Source organism: Salvelinus namaycush, chromosome 29 (assembly GCF_016432855.1).
Source record: "Salvelinus namaycush isolate Seneca chromosome 29, SaNama_1.0, whole genome shotgun sequence".
Lineage (NCBI taxonomy): Eukaryota > Metazoa > Chordata > Actinopteri > Salmoniformes > Salmonidae > Salvelinus > Salvelinus namaycush.
The window spans coordinates 29,479,212-29,497,188 of record NC_052335.1 but is presented as its reverse complement, the minus strand read 5'-3'; positions in this window follow the sequence as shown (position 1 = coordinate 29,497,188).

The window sequence follows — 17,977 nt, the reverse complement described above, 5'->3', positions numbered from 1 at the left end:
TGCCATCCTCCTCCTTTCTCAAATGCCAGTCAGTAGTTTTTCTATTTAAAGAAATTATTTTGTTTGGATGCCAGGTATGCAAAACTCCTATTTTCTCACATACAAATTAACCCCTGTGACTGACAGGCAATTATTCAGTTCCATGCAAGCAGGGTTTCAAAGGTAGTGAACTGTTAGAGTGTGAGGTTTCACCTGGCTGAGTGGAACTGAGTAGGAGGAGGTTTTTCCTTTTCATGGATCTAAGGTCATCTAGGCCTTTTCCTTCTAATAGTCAAGGTGAGGCTTTGGGTATTAGTTCCTCATGGAAGCCCATAGGGAGATACAGTGCATTTGGAAGGTCTTCAGACCCCTTGAATTTTTTCACATTTTGTTACGTTACAGCCTTATTCAAAAATTTACTAAATTGTTTTTTTCCCCCATATCAATCTACACACAATACCCCAAAATGACAAACCTAAAACAAGTTTTTCTAAATTTTTGCAAATTAAAATATAAAAACTGGAATAGCACATTCACATAAGTATTCAGACCCTTTACTCAGTACTTTGATGAAGCACCTTTGACAGCAATTACAGCCTAGAGCCTTCTTGTTTATGAAGCTACAAGCTTGGTACACCTGTATTTGGGGAGTTTCTCCCATTCTTCTCTGAAGATCCTCTCAAGCTCTGTCAGGTTGGATGGGGAGCATTGCTGCACAGCTATTTTCAGGTCTCTCCAGAGATGTTCGAACGGGTTCAAGTCTGGGCTCTGGCTGAGCCACTCAAGGACATTCAGAGACTTGTCCCGAAGCCACTCCTGCGTTGTCACCTCCCTGACCAAGGCCCTTCTCCCCAGATTGCTCAGTTAGGCCAGGCGGCCAGCTCTAGGAAGAGTCTTGGTTGTTCCAAACTTCTTCCATTTAAGAATGATGGAGGCCACTGTGTTCTTGGGGACTTTCAATGCTGCAGAACTGTTTTGGTACCCTTTCACAGATCTGTTCTTCGACACAATCCTGTCTCAGAGCTCTACGGACAATTCCTTTGACCTCATGGCTTGATTTTTGTTCTGACATGCACCGTCACCTGCGGGACCTTATATAGAGAGGTGTGTGCCTTTCCAAATCATGTCCAATCAATTGAATTTACCACAGGTGGACTCCAATCAAGTTGTAGAAACATCTCAAGGATGATCAATGGAAACAGGAACAATTTTAAAAACCTGTTTTCACTTTGTCATTATGGGGTATTGTGTGTAGATTGATGAGGATTTTGTATTTATTTAATCCATTTTAGAATAAGGCTGTAATGTAACAAAATTTGGAAAAAGGGAAGGGGTCTGAACACTTTCCAAATGCACTGTATAAACAATGCCTGCCCTCTGGAATAACTGGGGATGGATCTCAATGGTCTAACATGACTCCTTGTTTCCTTTCCTTCATACCTGTGGTAAAAAGACCCGAACAGGGGACAGCAAATACTACATTATATTTAATTATTCACAACATGGCTTTCAACTTTCCTTTGGTGACAGATGTGTTCAGATGAAGGAGAGGAAGGAGAGGAAGGAGAGGAAGGAGAGGAAGACACGTTTGACTGTTGAGATCCACCCTGCATGTTACTCCTCCTGTCAACACCTGATAAAACAGCTGTGCCAACTTTCTTTCTCTTCAAATGTAAACACTTTAAAGGCTATTCTTTCAATTAGTCTTTTAGATCAGGGTTTTTCAAACTGGGGTCCATGCCCCCCTAGGTGTCCATTGAGGTACTGCATGGAGTCTGCGTTAATTTTAATTGTTTTTTTTAAATTATATTTTCTCAAATTAACCCTATAATATGGAGGAAATTACAGTCATTGGAGCAAATTACAGAGTTTTATTTTGTATAGAAAATTCTTAGGTGGGCCATCTCAGCGGTCATTTTCAGGATGGAAAAACTGTTTCAGTGTCAACTTAAACGTCCAAAACCAGATAGTAAGTAAGCAAAAAAGATATTGAACTATACATAAATATATATATTTTTTAAATACCATCTTTGAGATTTAACAATCAAATAAAAGCTAAACAGTCAGGGAGAAAAATCTTTAAAAAATGACATGTTTGATTAGAGGAACACATGATTAGCCATGGTAAAATGCATACAATTATAGGATATTTGCTTTAAAACTGCACAATTGTCTCTCAGATCTATTGGCAAACTGGGTAGAATTTTTAAAAATTTGCATTAAACAGAAAATATATATATCTCAGCTCATTGAAAAACTTTGTAGAACTGCCAAAAATTTGCCTTAAAACAGCAAAATATTCTCTACACTTTCAAGATATCTTTCTAGCTAATAGACCATGTCAGAATTTACACTTCCTCTTCAAATGAACTGTGGGGAGGTCAAAATAAAGAAACCCTCTACCAAATCTGTTCATTTTTACATGTTGATTACTTCTACTTGCCATTATCATTTGCATAATGACAAGACAAGACTTTACTTTTTGCTAACATATGATGGGGGTCTCTGGGTCGTCGGTGTGCCTGGGTGGGGGTCCCTGGACATGAAAAGTTACAAAACCCCTGCTTTAGATGAATGAAGTGCTTCTACTGGCACACGAATGTGTTTTTACAATTTTTGCTTGGTTTCACAAACACACACACACACACACACACACACACACACACACACACACACACACACACACACACACACACACACACACACACACACACACACACACACACACACACACACACACACACACACACACACACACACACGTGCAAGCACAGACAAACACAAATACGTGCACACACACATTCCACACACACACATATGCACACACACGTTCACACACATGCACAAATACGCACGCACACACACACACACACACACACACACACACACACACACACACACACACACACACACACACACACACACACACACACACACACACACACACACACCCACACACACCCACACACACACACACACACACACACACACACACACACACACACACACACACACACACACACACAGAGAGCGGTGAGTGAGCACCGGGCATGTCATTGATGCTGTAGACTGGGGGTTCATCCATCACTGATAATGGCTGGGGACATCTGTTTGTTCTGTCACCCTCCTCTCCGTCATACCAGAGGGCTGGGGGGAGTATATTTACAATACTCTTCCCTAATTCCCCCTCCCCCTACACCCCAGTAGTGTCCTGTCCTGCGCCTCTAGAGAATACGTGTCCAGGGCCTGGGCCAGATGGCGTGGTCTGTGAGCAAGCTAGTGTAGCATATAGCCCTCAGAAAGAGAAATCAGTGATGAAAGACAGAGGTATAACACACACATCCCACCCTGTCACACATCCCACCCTGTTACACACACATCCACCCTGTCACACATCCACCCTGTTACACATCCACCCTGTCACACATCCACCCTGTCACACATCCCACCCTGTTACACACACATCCACCCTGTTACACATCCACACTGTTACACATCCACCCTGTCACACATCCACCCTGTCACACATCCACCCTGTTACACACACATCCCACCCTGTTACACACACATCCACCCTGTTACACATCCACCCTGTTACACATCCACCCTGTCACACATCCACCCTGTCACACATCCACCCTGTTACACACACATCCACCTTGTTACACATCCACCCTGTTACACATCCACCCTGTCACACATCCACCCTGTCACACATCCACCCTGTTACACATCCACCCTGTCACACATCCACCTTGTTACACATCCACCCTGTTACACATCCACCCTGTTACACATCCACCTTGTTACACATCCACCCTGTCACACATCCACCCTGTCACACATCCCACCCTGTTACACATCCACCCTGTCACACATCCACCGTGTTACACACACATCCACCCTGTTACATATCCACCTTGTTACACACACATCTACCCTGTAACACACACATCCACCCTGTAACACACACATCCACCCTGTTACACATCCACCCTGTTACACATCCACCCTGTCACACATCCACCCTGTCACACATCCACCCTGTCACACATCCACCCTGTAACACACACATCCACCCTGTCACACATCCACCCTGTCACACATCCACCCTGGCACACACACACCCTGTCACACATCCACCCTGTCAGACACACATCCACCCTGTTACACACACACCCTGTCACACATCCACTCTGTCACACATCCACCCTGTTACACATCCACCCTGTCACACAGACATAAACCCTGTTACACACACATCCACCCTGTCACACACACACACACACTCTGTTACACACACACCCTGTCGCACATCCACCCTGTCACACATCCACCCTGTCACAAACACATCCACCCTGTTACACACCCACCCTGTCACACACACATTCACCCTGTTACACATCCACCCTGTCACACACACACCCTGTTACACATCCACCCTGTCACACACACATCCACCCTGTTACACATCCACCCTGTCACACATCTACCCTGCTACACATCCACCCTGTTACACAACCACCCTGCCACACATCCACCTTGTCACACATCCACCCTGTCACACATCCACCCTGTCCCACACACACCCACCCTGTTACACATCCACCCTGTCCCACATCGACCCTGTCACACATCGACCCTGTCACACACACATCCACCCTGTAACACACACACACCCTGTCACACATCCACCCTGTCACACATCCACCCTGTCCCACACACATCCACCCTGTAACACACACACCCTGTCACACATACACCCTGTTAAACATCCACCCTGTCACACATTCACCCTGTTAAACATCCACCCTGTCACACATCCACCCTGTCACACATCCACCCTGTCATGCACACATAGCGATAGGCATATTGTATGTATAGTGGTACTTACATAAGTGCACAGACATACTCATACACACACACACATACACACACTTACGCCCGCAAAAATGCACACACGCGCGCACACACACACACACACACACACACACACACACACACACACACACACACACACACACACACACACACACACACACACACACACACACACACACACACACACACACACACACACACACACACACACACTACTCATTTGAAGAGATGTAACTGAGAATATCTGTCAGCAAAACACTACTGAACTCTGCTAGTACCTTATTACTCACAATTTTGCAGCAAGAATGATGTCCATTAGAAGTTGATGTTTATTTATTAGGTATTGAAGGTAATGATTATTTATTGGTTGTTGAAGTTGATGTTTATTTATTGGTTGTTGAAGTTGATGTTTATTTATTGGTTGTTGAAGTTGATGTTTATTTATTGGGTATTGAAGGTAATGATTATTTATTGGTTGTTGAAGTTGATGTTTATTTATTGGTTGTTGATGTTTATTTATTGGGTGTTGAAGTTGATGTTTATTTATTGGTTGTTGAAGTTGATGTTTATTTATTGGTTGTTGAAGTTGATGTTTATTTATTGGGTGTTGATGTTGATGTTTATTTATTGGGTGTTGAAGTTGATGTTTATTTATTGGGTGTTGATGTTTATTTATTGGGTGTTGAAGTTGATGTTTATTTATTGGGTGTTGAAGTTGATGTTTATTTATTGGGTGTTGAAGTTGATGTTTATTTATTGGTTGTTGAAGTTGATGTTTATTTATTGGGTGTTGATGTTTATTTATTGGTTGTTGATGTTTATTTATTGGTTGTTGAAGTTGATGATTATTTATTGGGTGTTGAAGTTGATGTTTATTTATTGGTTGTTGAAGTTGATGATTATTTATTGGGTGTTGAAGTTGATGTTTATTTATTGGTTGTTGAAGTTGATGATTATTTATTGGGTGTTGAAGTTGATGTTTATTTATTGGGTGTTGAAGGTGATGTTTATTTATTGGGTGTTGATGTTTATTTATTGGTTGTTTATTTATTGGGTGTTGAAGTTGATGTTTATTTATTGGGTGTTGATGTTTATTTATTGGGTGTTGAAGTTGATGTTTATTTATTGGTTGTTGAAGTTGATGTTTATTTATTGAGTGTTGAAGTTGATGATTATTTATTGGTTGTTGAAGTTGATGCAGTAGCTGCCGTTACCTTGTTCAATGTAACTTATTTTAGATCAAGTGCTATCTTGTCTGTTTGAAATGTTTGGTAAACTTTCTGAGCCTTGAGGACTGTTTTGTGGACAGGAAATCTATAGTTAGACACATGGGCTACATCATTGAGGACATAATAACACAGCGGCACAATAACACATGTCTTATTCCCAACATAACAACTTCAAGCTTTTGTTTGAATCCCATCCGCCCACACCCCCTTCCCAGCCGATCCAGTGGACTGTACTCTGCTGTCTGAATGAGAGCCGGCCGGCCCAACTGATAATGACGGGGGGACGGGGAGTATTGAAAGACGAGTATCCTGCCGTGTCCCCCCTCTCTGATTCATTAATCAGATTTCCACTGAGCTCTGTCCCACATGTCAACCCAGCCCTGCGCCCACTGGAGATTCCACCCACCCCCCCACCCCTGCCACCGCTACGTCCATCGCTATCGACCATCAAACCGACAGATAACTGTCGGGGCCAAGGTCAGCCCAAAATGTCGACAACCCCATGTGTCCCCTCCCCTCCCACAACTCCTTTCTAAAATTAGCAACACCTTCTACTCCACACAATGATTCCCCTGAACCAGGGATGTCAAACATACGACCCACAGGCCGAATCTGGCTCATGAAGGGGTCCAATATACCTTGGGAAACTAACTCAAAATACCTCAAAAGTACTAAAACCAAATGTAAACTGTGTAGAAATTATAATGGACCTACATTCATACAGTTTCTTGACTGTGTCCAGCTCACTAATTATCACTGAAATTAAATGTAGACAGTCAGGAAACATTGAGAATTCCCCAAACTATTTTTTGCCAATTTTGACAGCAAGGAAATATAACCAATTTCCAGCGCGGCCCTCCAGACATAGCTGAACACTGAACGCGGTCCACGGGGCAAAATGAGTTTGACACCCCGGCTCTAAACTCAAATGACTGGATGGATGTCCTCGTTAGTTCGGATGTGGAGAAATTGGGAGATATGGACAACTGCTAAATCGGCATGACATGGAGAGAGTTTGCTTGGTGAAACAATGGCCCTCCCACCCTTTTCTACCTACCCCTTTCCCATATCCCCCCTACCCTCCACCCCCCACCCGCAGGCCTTGTCCATGGGGATTTGTAGAGTACACCGCTTCACTGATGCCTGGGCGAATGAATGAATGAATTAATTAATGAATGGACAGATTTGGGGGCCGAGGGGTAGAGGGAGGTGTGGATGGAGAGATGGAGGGGTAGAGGGAGGGATGGAGGGAGAGATGAAGGGGTAGAGGGAGGTGTGGATGGAGAGATGGAGGGGTAGAGGGAGGGATGGAGGGAGAGATAGAGGGGTAGAGGGAGGTGTGGATGGAGAGATGTAAGGGTAGAGGGAGGGAGGGATGGAGGGAGAGATGGAGGGGTAGAGAGAGGTGTGGATGGAGAGATGGAGGGGTAGAGGGAGGGATGGAGAGTTAGAGGGGTAGAGGGAGGTGTGGATGGAGAGATCTAGGGGTAGAGGGAGGGATGGATGGAGGGAGAGATGGAGGGGTAGAGGGAGGTGTGGATGGAGAGATGGAGGGGTAGAAGGAGGGATGGAGGGAGGGATGGAGGGGTAGAGGGAGGGATGGAGGGAGGGAGGGGTAGAAGGAGGGATGGATGGAGAGATGGAGCGGTAGAGGGAGGGATGGATGGAGAGATGGAGCGGTAGAGGGAGGGATGGAGGGAGGGAGGGATAAATAGAGGGGAACAGGAATGGGGGTGTTTGAAAGGGTCGATGCTAGATTGGATGCACTAGGGGTTTCATATCCTTGTCCGTTTGTCCGTTCATATACCCCCCCCCCCCCCGACCCCACCCGGCCCCCCTACCCGTCCCTGTCACCTCGTCTCAGATAGGGGCCAGAGGTCACAGTCTTCACAAGCCCCGGAGGAGAGATCAAACGTTGATATGGCCCCCACTGGACACCGTAATGACCATTAAATCTCTATAACATCACGACGAGTAACAGAGAGGAGCAAGATATTGTAATTGTAGAAGACCCTCACACACACACACACACTGACACACACACACATACACACACATACACACACTGACACACAAACACATCTCTGATCTGTGTCCCTTCATGGTGAATTGGCTAGTTTAGGCGGGCCTGCCTGTCCCTCCCTCTAACTCTCTAAACTTAAAGAGAGGCTCGGGGGTGACAATATTGAAGGATCGGGGTCAGTTGTAGCAGTTTGAAACATGCGGTAGACGAACGCGGTCCAGTTCAAACGTAAACTGCTGGTGCGGTCATTGATTGGTAATGTAAACCACAAGGGAGTCTAGACTGCACGTTGGGCTAGAGGTGACCAGTACAGCACAATTAACCCTCAATCAATGTGTCTCTCACCGGGTTCTGCCTCTAAGGTTTTTTAGCCGTCCATTTATTTTCTCATGCCAGGTCACACCAGAGGCGTACCTCAAGGATGGGTGTTGGGACCAATTTAGTTACTTACTGACTGTGTTTAATGGGCCGGAGGACTATTTGTTATAGGTTTCCTCCTGAGACACGGCCATGAATCAAAGTACATATGTACAAACACAGAAGCAACAATGTGATTACTGAAAATAAACACACACACACACACACACACACACACACACACACACACACACACACACACAATGGGATAAGTACACACTCATGTACCCACATGAGAGTACATATACATTCACTCACACAGACACAAGTACACACGCACATGTGGACACACACACACAGACACACACACACAGCTCATTACTCTGTGAGAGAATAGTTTCCACTCTCTCTCTTTTACTGGCCAGTTTGCGTTATAGATTATATAGATTATAGCCCTGAGCCTGTGGAACCTATGGTGACCACACTAGACAGACATGCGGTAAAGATTTTGAGGGCCACTGACATAAAAAAGACATGTCTACATTGTATATTTGTTTGTGTCTTTGTGCACTCGCTCTGTGTCAAGTTATCCCTCTTTGACTAGGAACTGAATGTTCTTGTTGAATTCCTGAAAAGAGAGTGCAGTATGGGGACAAATTACTTAGTTTAGGATTCCACCATGTTGGGATTGAGACACCTGGAGTTGGGGGGGTCTTACTGTCTGGTGGATTACATAACAGGGGTCTGGTGTCTTTGTGTGTGTGTGATCTCAGGGAGTCATCCCCTACCATCTGCTAATGGTTTATATCTTATCCTGCATGGTTATAAGGGTTAAGGGTTAAGGGTTAGGCCTGGCTGGGTTTATATCTTATCCTGCCTGGTTATGGGCAAAAACAACCTTTTTGGGCAATAACACATACCATTGTATGAGACTGTATGGATTGTGAAAAACAATGATTTACATTTGAGAATTTAGGTGTGTCAAGTTATCCTGTGTCAAGTTATCCTGTGTCAAGTTATCCTGTGTCAAGTTATCCTGTGTCATCCAAACCCCGACAGACTACAACTGGTTTTATGCTGACCACAATACATTCAGCATCCTGTAAAACCATACTATACATTCAAATCAAATCAAACTTTATTTGTCACAAGCGCCGAATACAACATGTGTAGACCTTACCGTGAAATGCTTCGTATGGTATCTGTTACCTTGAAGTGGTCTAAATGCCAGCATAAAAATACAGTTGCAATGATAGTTTCCTGGAAGAAATGGCCTGTAACAGAAGTATTTAACTGCCACCCTTCTACCCATGAGTGCTGTGTTCTGGCAATTCATTTGGCCAGCTAGTCTACAAACATGGGTCATGTTCATCAGGCACCAATCAGACTGAAACAGGGAGGCACCACCTGAAAGTGGCTAATAAGATACACTAATTGTTATTTTTCCATTTCAAAGTGTTTTGCTACCAGTGTGCCTTGCTGTCCCACTTCCCTGATTAGAAGCATAGAAGGGAAATCAGCAGTATTTCAGTCCTCCAGGGCTGTTGTTGAAAAGTCCTGACCTACAAGATGTTAGATAATGCATGTTAATGTCATAGTTGTACTGCACAGCTGTCTGGCAGCAACAGTCACTTTGGCTGCGTCACAAATAACACCCTATGGGCCCTGGTCAAAAGTAGTGCACGATATATTGAATATGGTGCCATTTGTGACGCAGCCATAGCGACTAACAATGACAATGACACATTATTATCACTGGTCAAGAAATCGAAGAGATGAAACGCAGTCATTGGATGTCATGTCCCACAGGAGATCGGGGAGTGACACACAGTTTGAGGGACACTTAACCCAGCCGCTTAACAGCCGTTAGCTTTCCCTCACACAATGGCTTCAAAGCATAGCCGGGCTAGCATGAGAGGACGCCGCTCACGCGATCGGCGCAGTACAACAATGGCATTTAAAGCCCATTGGGACAAGCGACAGAATACCTGAATGGACCAATGGACAGGTGGATGGTTCCAAATAAACATGCTATGTCTATTATTATATTCATTCAGAGATACTAGTTGGTACATGCCCTTTAAACCCATTTGTGAAGGCCTTATACAGATGGGTTTGAGAAGCTTTTTTTGTTTTACATGAAATTAGGTTTATCTTTTGTGATTAACTTGATTGAAGTTGTAGAGTCATAATGATACTTAATACTAGTGGGATGAAGGAAGAGTCCCATAGAATAGGCTTTGTCCCTTCTAGTAATTCTACTTCTAGGGCCTTACATCCCCATTTTGATCTTCTCCTTGAACCTGTTCTGTCTCTCTCTCTCTCTCTCTCTCTCTCTCTCTCTCTCTCTCTCTCTCTCTCTCTCTCTCTCTCTCTCTCTCTCTCTCTCTCTCTCTCTCTCTCTCTCCCTCTCTCTCTCTACTTCCCTCTCTTTCTCTCAATTTCAATTTAAGGGGCTTTATAGGCATGGGAAACATATGTTTACAATGCCAAAGCAAGTGAAGTAGATAATAAACAAATGTGAAATAACAATCACAAAACTTCCAAAAAAATAAAGACATTTCAAATGTCATATTATGTCTATATACAGTGTTGTAATAATGTGCAAATAGTTAAAGTACAAAAGGGAAAATAAATAATCATAAATATAGGTTGTATTTACAATGGCGTTTGTTCCTCACTGGTTGCCCGTTTCTTGTGGCAACAGGTCACAAATCTTGCTGCTGTGATGGCACACTGTGGTATTTCACCAAATAGATATAGGAGTTTATCAAAATTGGATTTGTTTTCAATTTTTTTATGGTCACAGGAAGTGCAGCTCAGTTTACACCTCATTTTGTGGGCAGTGTGCACATAGGCTGTCTTCTCTTGAGAGCCAGATCTGCCTACGGTGGCCTTTCTCAATAGCAAGTCTATGCTTACTGAGTCTGTACATAGTTTCACACCCTGATCTGTTTCACCAGTCCTTGTGTTTGTCTCCACTCCCCTCCAGGTGTCGCCCATCTTCCCCATTATCCCCTGTGTATTTATACCTGTGTTCTCTGTTTGTCTGTTGCCAGTTCGTCTTGTTTGTCAAGTCAACCAGTGTTTTGTCTCAGCTCCTGCTTTTCCCAGTCTCTCTTTTTCTCGCCCTCCTGGTTTTGATCCTGTCCTGACTCTCACCGCGCCTGCCTGACCACTCTGCCTGCCCTGACTCTGAGCCCGCCTGCCTGACCACTCTGCCTGCCCCTGAGCCTGCCTGCCTGACCACTGGCCCCAGGACCAGCTTGCTTAGGGGGCTCTTCTCCAGGTTAATTTCTCTGTAGGTGATGGCTTTGTTATGGAAGGTTTTGTAATCGCTTCCTTTTAGGTGGTTGTAGAATTTAACGGCTCTTTTCTGGATTTTGATCATTAGCAGGTATTGCCCTAATTCTGCTCTGCATGCATTATTTTGTGTTTTACGTTGTACACAGAGGATATTTTTGCAGAATGCTGCATGCAGAGTCTCAATTTGGTGTTTGTCCCATTTTGTGAATTCTTGGTTGGTGAGCAGACCCCAGACCTCACAACCATAAAGGGCAATGGATTCTATAACTGATTCAAGTATTTTAAGTCAGATCCTAATTGGTATGTCGAATGTTATGTTCCTTTTGATGGCATAGAAGACACTTCTTACCTTGTCTCTGAGATCGTTCACAGCTTTGTGGAAGTTACCTGTGGCGCTGATGTTTAGGCCGGGGTATGTATAGTTTTTGTGTGCTCTAGGGCAACGGTGTCTAGATGGAATTTGTATTCGTGGTCCTGGCAACTGGACTTATTTTTACTGAGATTTACTGTCAGGGCCCAGGTCTGACAGAATCTGTGCAAAAGATCTAGGTGCTGCTGTAGGCCCTCCTTGGTTGCGAACAGAAGCACCAGATCATCAGCAATCAGTAGACATTTTACTTCAGATTCTAGCAGGGTGAGGCCTGGTGCTGCAGACTGTTCTAATGCCCTCATCAATTCATTGATATATATGTTGAAAGGGTGGGGCTTAAGCTGTTGTATGTTTTTCCCCCAACACCACTTTCCATCAATTTGTATAGCAGACCCTCATGTCAAATTGAGTCTAAAGCTTTTTTGAAATCAACAAAGCATGAGAAGACTTTGCCTTTGTTTTGTTTTGTTTTGTTTGTCAATTAGGGTGTGCAGGGTGAATACGTCGTCTGTCGTACGGCAATTTGGTTTAAAAAAAATTGTAGTTATTGGTGTCAAATGTGTCTCCACTTTTGTGTATTGGTGTGATCAGTCCTTGGTTCCAAATATTGGGGAAGATGCCAAATTGGGTATGTTTTCGAATTCTTTGTAGATCTGTGTAATCTGAGGGAAATGTGTGTCTCTAATATGGTCATACATTTGACAGGAGGATAGGAAGTGCAGCTCAGTTTCCACCTCATTTTGTGGCAGTGTGCACATAGCCTGTCTTCTCTTGAGAGCCAGGTCTGCCTACGGCGGCCTTTCTCAATAGCAAGGCTATGCTCACAGAGTCTGTACATAGTCAAAGCTTTCCTTAAGTTTGGGCCAGCTACAGTGGTCAGGCATTCTGCCACTGTGTACTCTCGGTTTAGCGCCAAATAGCATTCTAGTTTGATCTGTTTTTTTGTTATTCTTTCCAATGTGTCAAGTAATTATCTTTTTGTTTTCTCATGATTTGGTTGGGTCTAATTGTGTTGCTGTCCTGGGGCTCTGTGGGGTCTGTTTGTGTTTGTGAACAGAGCCCCATGACCAGCTTGATTAAGGGCTCTTCTCCAGGTTCATGTCTCTGTAGGTAATGACTTTGTTATGGAAGGTTTGGGAATTGCTTCCTTTTAGGTGGTTGTAGAATTTAACGGCTCTTTTCTGGATTTTGATAATTAGCGGGTATCGGCCTAATTCTGCTCTGCGTGCATTATTTGGTGATTTACGATGTACGCAGAGGATATTTTTTCAGAATTCTGCATGCAGTCTCTCTCTCTCTCCCACTCTCTTTCTCTCTCTGTCTCCTCTCTGCCAAGGCCATCTTTTTTTCCCTTCAAAACATCCACTTGAAAGGCTATTCAAGGATTTTTCAATGAATCCCCTCTGCATGTGTGTGTGTATGAGAGAGAGGGTGGGGGGAAAAGAGAAAGGGGCGAACGTTGTTTTGGTGGCTGTACTACAGTACCATCTGTATGCTAATCTCCTCAGACTGGTCAATTTTGATCAAACGCTCAGTGGCCACCCTCCCTCTCTCTTTCCATCCCTCTCTTCTTTTCTCTCTCTCTACCTCCTTCTATTTCCCTCCCTCCCTCTCTCTCTTTCCATCCCTCTCTTATTTTCTCTCTCTCTACCTCCTCTTTTCTTTCCCTCCCTCCCTCTCTCTTTCCATCCCTCTCTTCTTTCTCTCTCTCTCTACCTTCTCTTTTCTTTCCCTCCCTCCCTCTCTCTCTTTCCATCCCTCTCTTATTTTCTCTCTCTCTACCTCCTTCTCTTTTCTTTCCCTCCCTCTCTCTCTTTCTCTTTCTCTTTCTCTTTCTCTCAGTCACCCACCCTTCCTCTCGCTCTCTCTCTCTCTCTCTCTCTCTCTCTCTCTCTCTCTCTCTCTCTCTCTCTCTCTCTCTCTCTCTCTCTCTCTCTCTCTCTCTCCTCTGTGTTCTCAGTAATTACTGGAGCTCCACTGCCCTTTGTGTGGGCCACATATTACCCCCTACAGCAGCAGGCAACCCTTGAGTAAACCCCACCTCCCTTCTCCCCCCTGATTCACCACACAGTGTCCATTCCCTCACCCCAAAGCTCTCTCCTCAGCCCTCACCCCAAAGCACTCCCCCAAACAACCTCTCCACACCCCCCTTAACACTATTCTGCTTATCCTTCCATGACCCCCCCTCCACACACATGCACACACGCACTCTCCCCCAGCACCTGTGACTATATTTCCCTGACCCACACCAGATGGTTGGCCCCCTGGTATCAATGGCAAGGCCCTCTGCAAACAGAGGCAGTTGTGGCACATTGGGCAGAGGTTGGCCACGTCTTGCGGATTACAATACACACACACACACACACACACACACACACACACACACACACACACACACACACACACACACACACACACACACACACACACACACACACACACACACACACACACACACACACACACACACACACACACACACACACAGAGTATACAGAGTATACAGAGTATACAGATTGCATTTCTCTCCAGTACAATAGCAGTGATGTAACAGTTTTGCTTCCGTCCCTCTCCTCACCGCTACCTGGGCTTGAACCAGGGACCCTCTGCACACATCAACAACTGCCTCCCACGAAGCATCGTTACCTATTGCTCCACAAAAGCCCCGGCCATTTGAACAGGTACTTCAAGGTATCAGAGCGAGTGACGTCACCGATTGAAACGCTATTAGCGCACACCCCGCTAACTAGCTAGCCATTTCACACCGGTTACATAAACAGTGTTGTCAGTGGTGCTAGTTGTAATGGTATCAAATGGACCTGTAAGACACACACACGCAAAGTAACTACCCTGGCACGCTGTGTGTGTTTTCATGCACCGTTTAGAGCTCTGATGCTGCTGATGGTCCTTAGTAGCCTACCAAACTTGCTAACTGCCTGGTACTCAGCACTCTATTGTACCTCAAATCACTCTGACATCCACTCAAATGTTTTCGAAAATCTAATCAAACAACTTCATGAGAGCCCATGACCTCATGTTGTGAAACATTTCAATAGTCAATGCAGTTGCGCAAGATAACAGATTGATGGCCTCTACTAAAAAGAGGAGGATCCCATCAGCTTTCTATAGGCTAGGCCTACTATATTTATTTCTTAACTTTCCTAATATTAAGCACATTGCTTATATTTACAACAGGTGTATAGCCTACCTGGCTGGCATGAAAATAAACCACGGGGAAAAGCGTCCTCCATTCGATATTTATTTGCATAGATTACATTTATTTTTTCCGCTGCCCCTGTTTCTAGACAGGGGTAGTGTCCATCTAAATCAAAACAAATTTCACACATATATTATTTAGCATATGTAAAGAGAAGATTAATAGTCTGATGGGTGACAATATTACCCTATCACTTGTGACTAATATATTATCACTTGTGCCCAGCATAAGAAACAATGGCTTTTTTTTGCAACTTTTTCGAATCATAGTTGCACACCTCATGTAGACTAGCCTATATGTTTTAATAAGGTTTGTATCACAACTAAAGTGGTCAAATAACTTCTTAAAATGAAGCACATTAATCCGCTTTACAAGGGGAGTAGAGCCTAACTGGCATACATAAGCGGCGCGTGAGTATCAAGTTTGGGGAAGAGAATTTTCACCATAAAAATGCACCTTTATAATAAAAGCATTACATGCATAATGCTGTTTTCCGCTAATGGAACATTCACGCTTATCGCCTACTACCATGTGGGCAGTGCTGCGCTTATAATGTGAAGAAATAGCCTAATAGTTTAGCAGTTGCGTCCCCGATGTGCCTATCTTCACTTGTAGCCTGTGAGAAAGACCCGATCACGTGATGGAGCATGCAGCACTCAGGGAGAAGGGCACAAAGGCCACTGGCCGCAAAAGGCATGGATTTCTTTTAGGGTGCATTACGGCCACACAAAGGGGATGCCGCTGTGAAATTCTAGACATTATCAAGTTCTTGTCAAATTGTGAATGAGTGACTGATGTAGTGTGTATAGCCCGCGCAAAAAAACAAAGCAGAGCTCATGCCTTTCAAGCAACTTTTTTGAAATCATCATTAGAGTTGCATCATGCAGCCTTACAATGTATTAAACATCTAAACATATAGCCCAACATTTGTAGAACAACTAAAGTTACATTAATAACTCTAAATTAAGCATATAGGAATACCTATTTCTTGGTTAACCGCTCAACACAGAATAGCCGTGCACACTCCCTCAAATAATTTGGAGAAAATGTCCTTTCTAATTTATTCAGCTTTGTTCAATTGTATTCTTCATACTATAAAATAATGCCAGGGAATTCTAAGCAAATCTTGTCTGCTAAATGAACTAATGTAGCCCACAGCCATTTGGCAGAGCCAGATCAGGACCTAACATAAGGACAACTCAGAGTATGCTATTCTGTTCTTCTGAAATAGACTACATTTTCTTCATATCATGCTTCTTTAGACCTGTTTAAAATAAATAATGGATTTATTGTGAAGGTGTACTATATCACATGGAATTATTAGACTTTTTAAAATGTAGATGTTCCAGACAGGCTGGCAGGCAGACAGACAGGCAGACAGACAGACAGGCAGACAGGCAGGCAGGCAGGCTTACAGAGAGAGAGAAACAGAGACAGGCAGACAGACAGACACAGACAAGCAAACATACAGACAGAGAGAAACAGACAGTGCGACAGGCAGGCAGGCAGACAGGCTGGCAGGGAGGGGGATAATGTGCATTAATCAGGGAGAAGCCCAGGCCATATGTCTGCTTAATGCAGGAGACTGCTGGCCAGGGACTTCAGCTTCACAACATAAACAATTAGCCTCATGTCAGGAAGAGGAGCAGCTTTACTGTAACACAAGTGTGAGGGTACAGTGTGTGTGTGTGTGTGTGTGTGTGTGTGTGTGTGTGTGTGTGTGTGTGTGTGTGTGTGTGTGTGTGTGTGTGTGTGTGTGTGTGTGTGTGTGTGTGTGTGTGTGTGTGTGTGTGTGTGTGTGTGTGTGTGCATAACATATTAGGACATGTATGCCAGTCTCACATTTGAATTCTCAAATGTAATAATTGTTTTTCATAATCCATACAGTCTCATACAATGGTATGTGTTATTGCCCAAAAAGGTTGTTTTTGCCCATAACCAGGCAGGATAAGATATAAACCCAGCCAGGCCTAACCCTTAACCCTTATAACCATGCAGGATAAGATATAAACCATTAGCAGATGGTAGGGGATGACTCCCTGAGATCACACACACACAAAGACACCAGACCCCTGTTATGTAATCCACCAGACAGTAAGACCCCCCCAACTCCCGGTGTCTCAATGCCAACATGGCGGAATCCTAAACTCAGTAATTTGTCCCCATACTGCACTCTCTTTTCAGGAATTCAACAAGAACATTCAGTTCCTAGTCAAAGAGGGATAACTTGACACAGAGAGAGGGCACAAAGACACAAACAAATATACAATGTAGACTACAATGTACAATGTATTTTTTACTCTCCATCTTTGGGATGGAGAGTCCAGAGAGAAAGGGTGTTGACCAGAGTCCAGAGAGAAAGGGTGTTGACCAGACCAGAGAGAAAGGGTGTTGACCAGAGTCCAGAGAGAAAGGGTGTTGACCAGACCAGAGAGAAAGGGTGTTGACCAGACCAGAGAGAAAGGGTGTTGACCAGACCAGAGAGAAAGGGTGTTGACCAGACCAGAGAGAAAGGTTGTTGACCAGACCAGAGAGAAAGGGTGTTGACCAGACCAGAGAGAAAGGGTGTTGACCAGCCAAGAGAGAAAGGGTGTTGACCAGACCAGAGAGAAAGG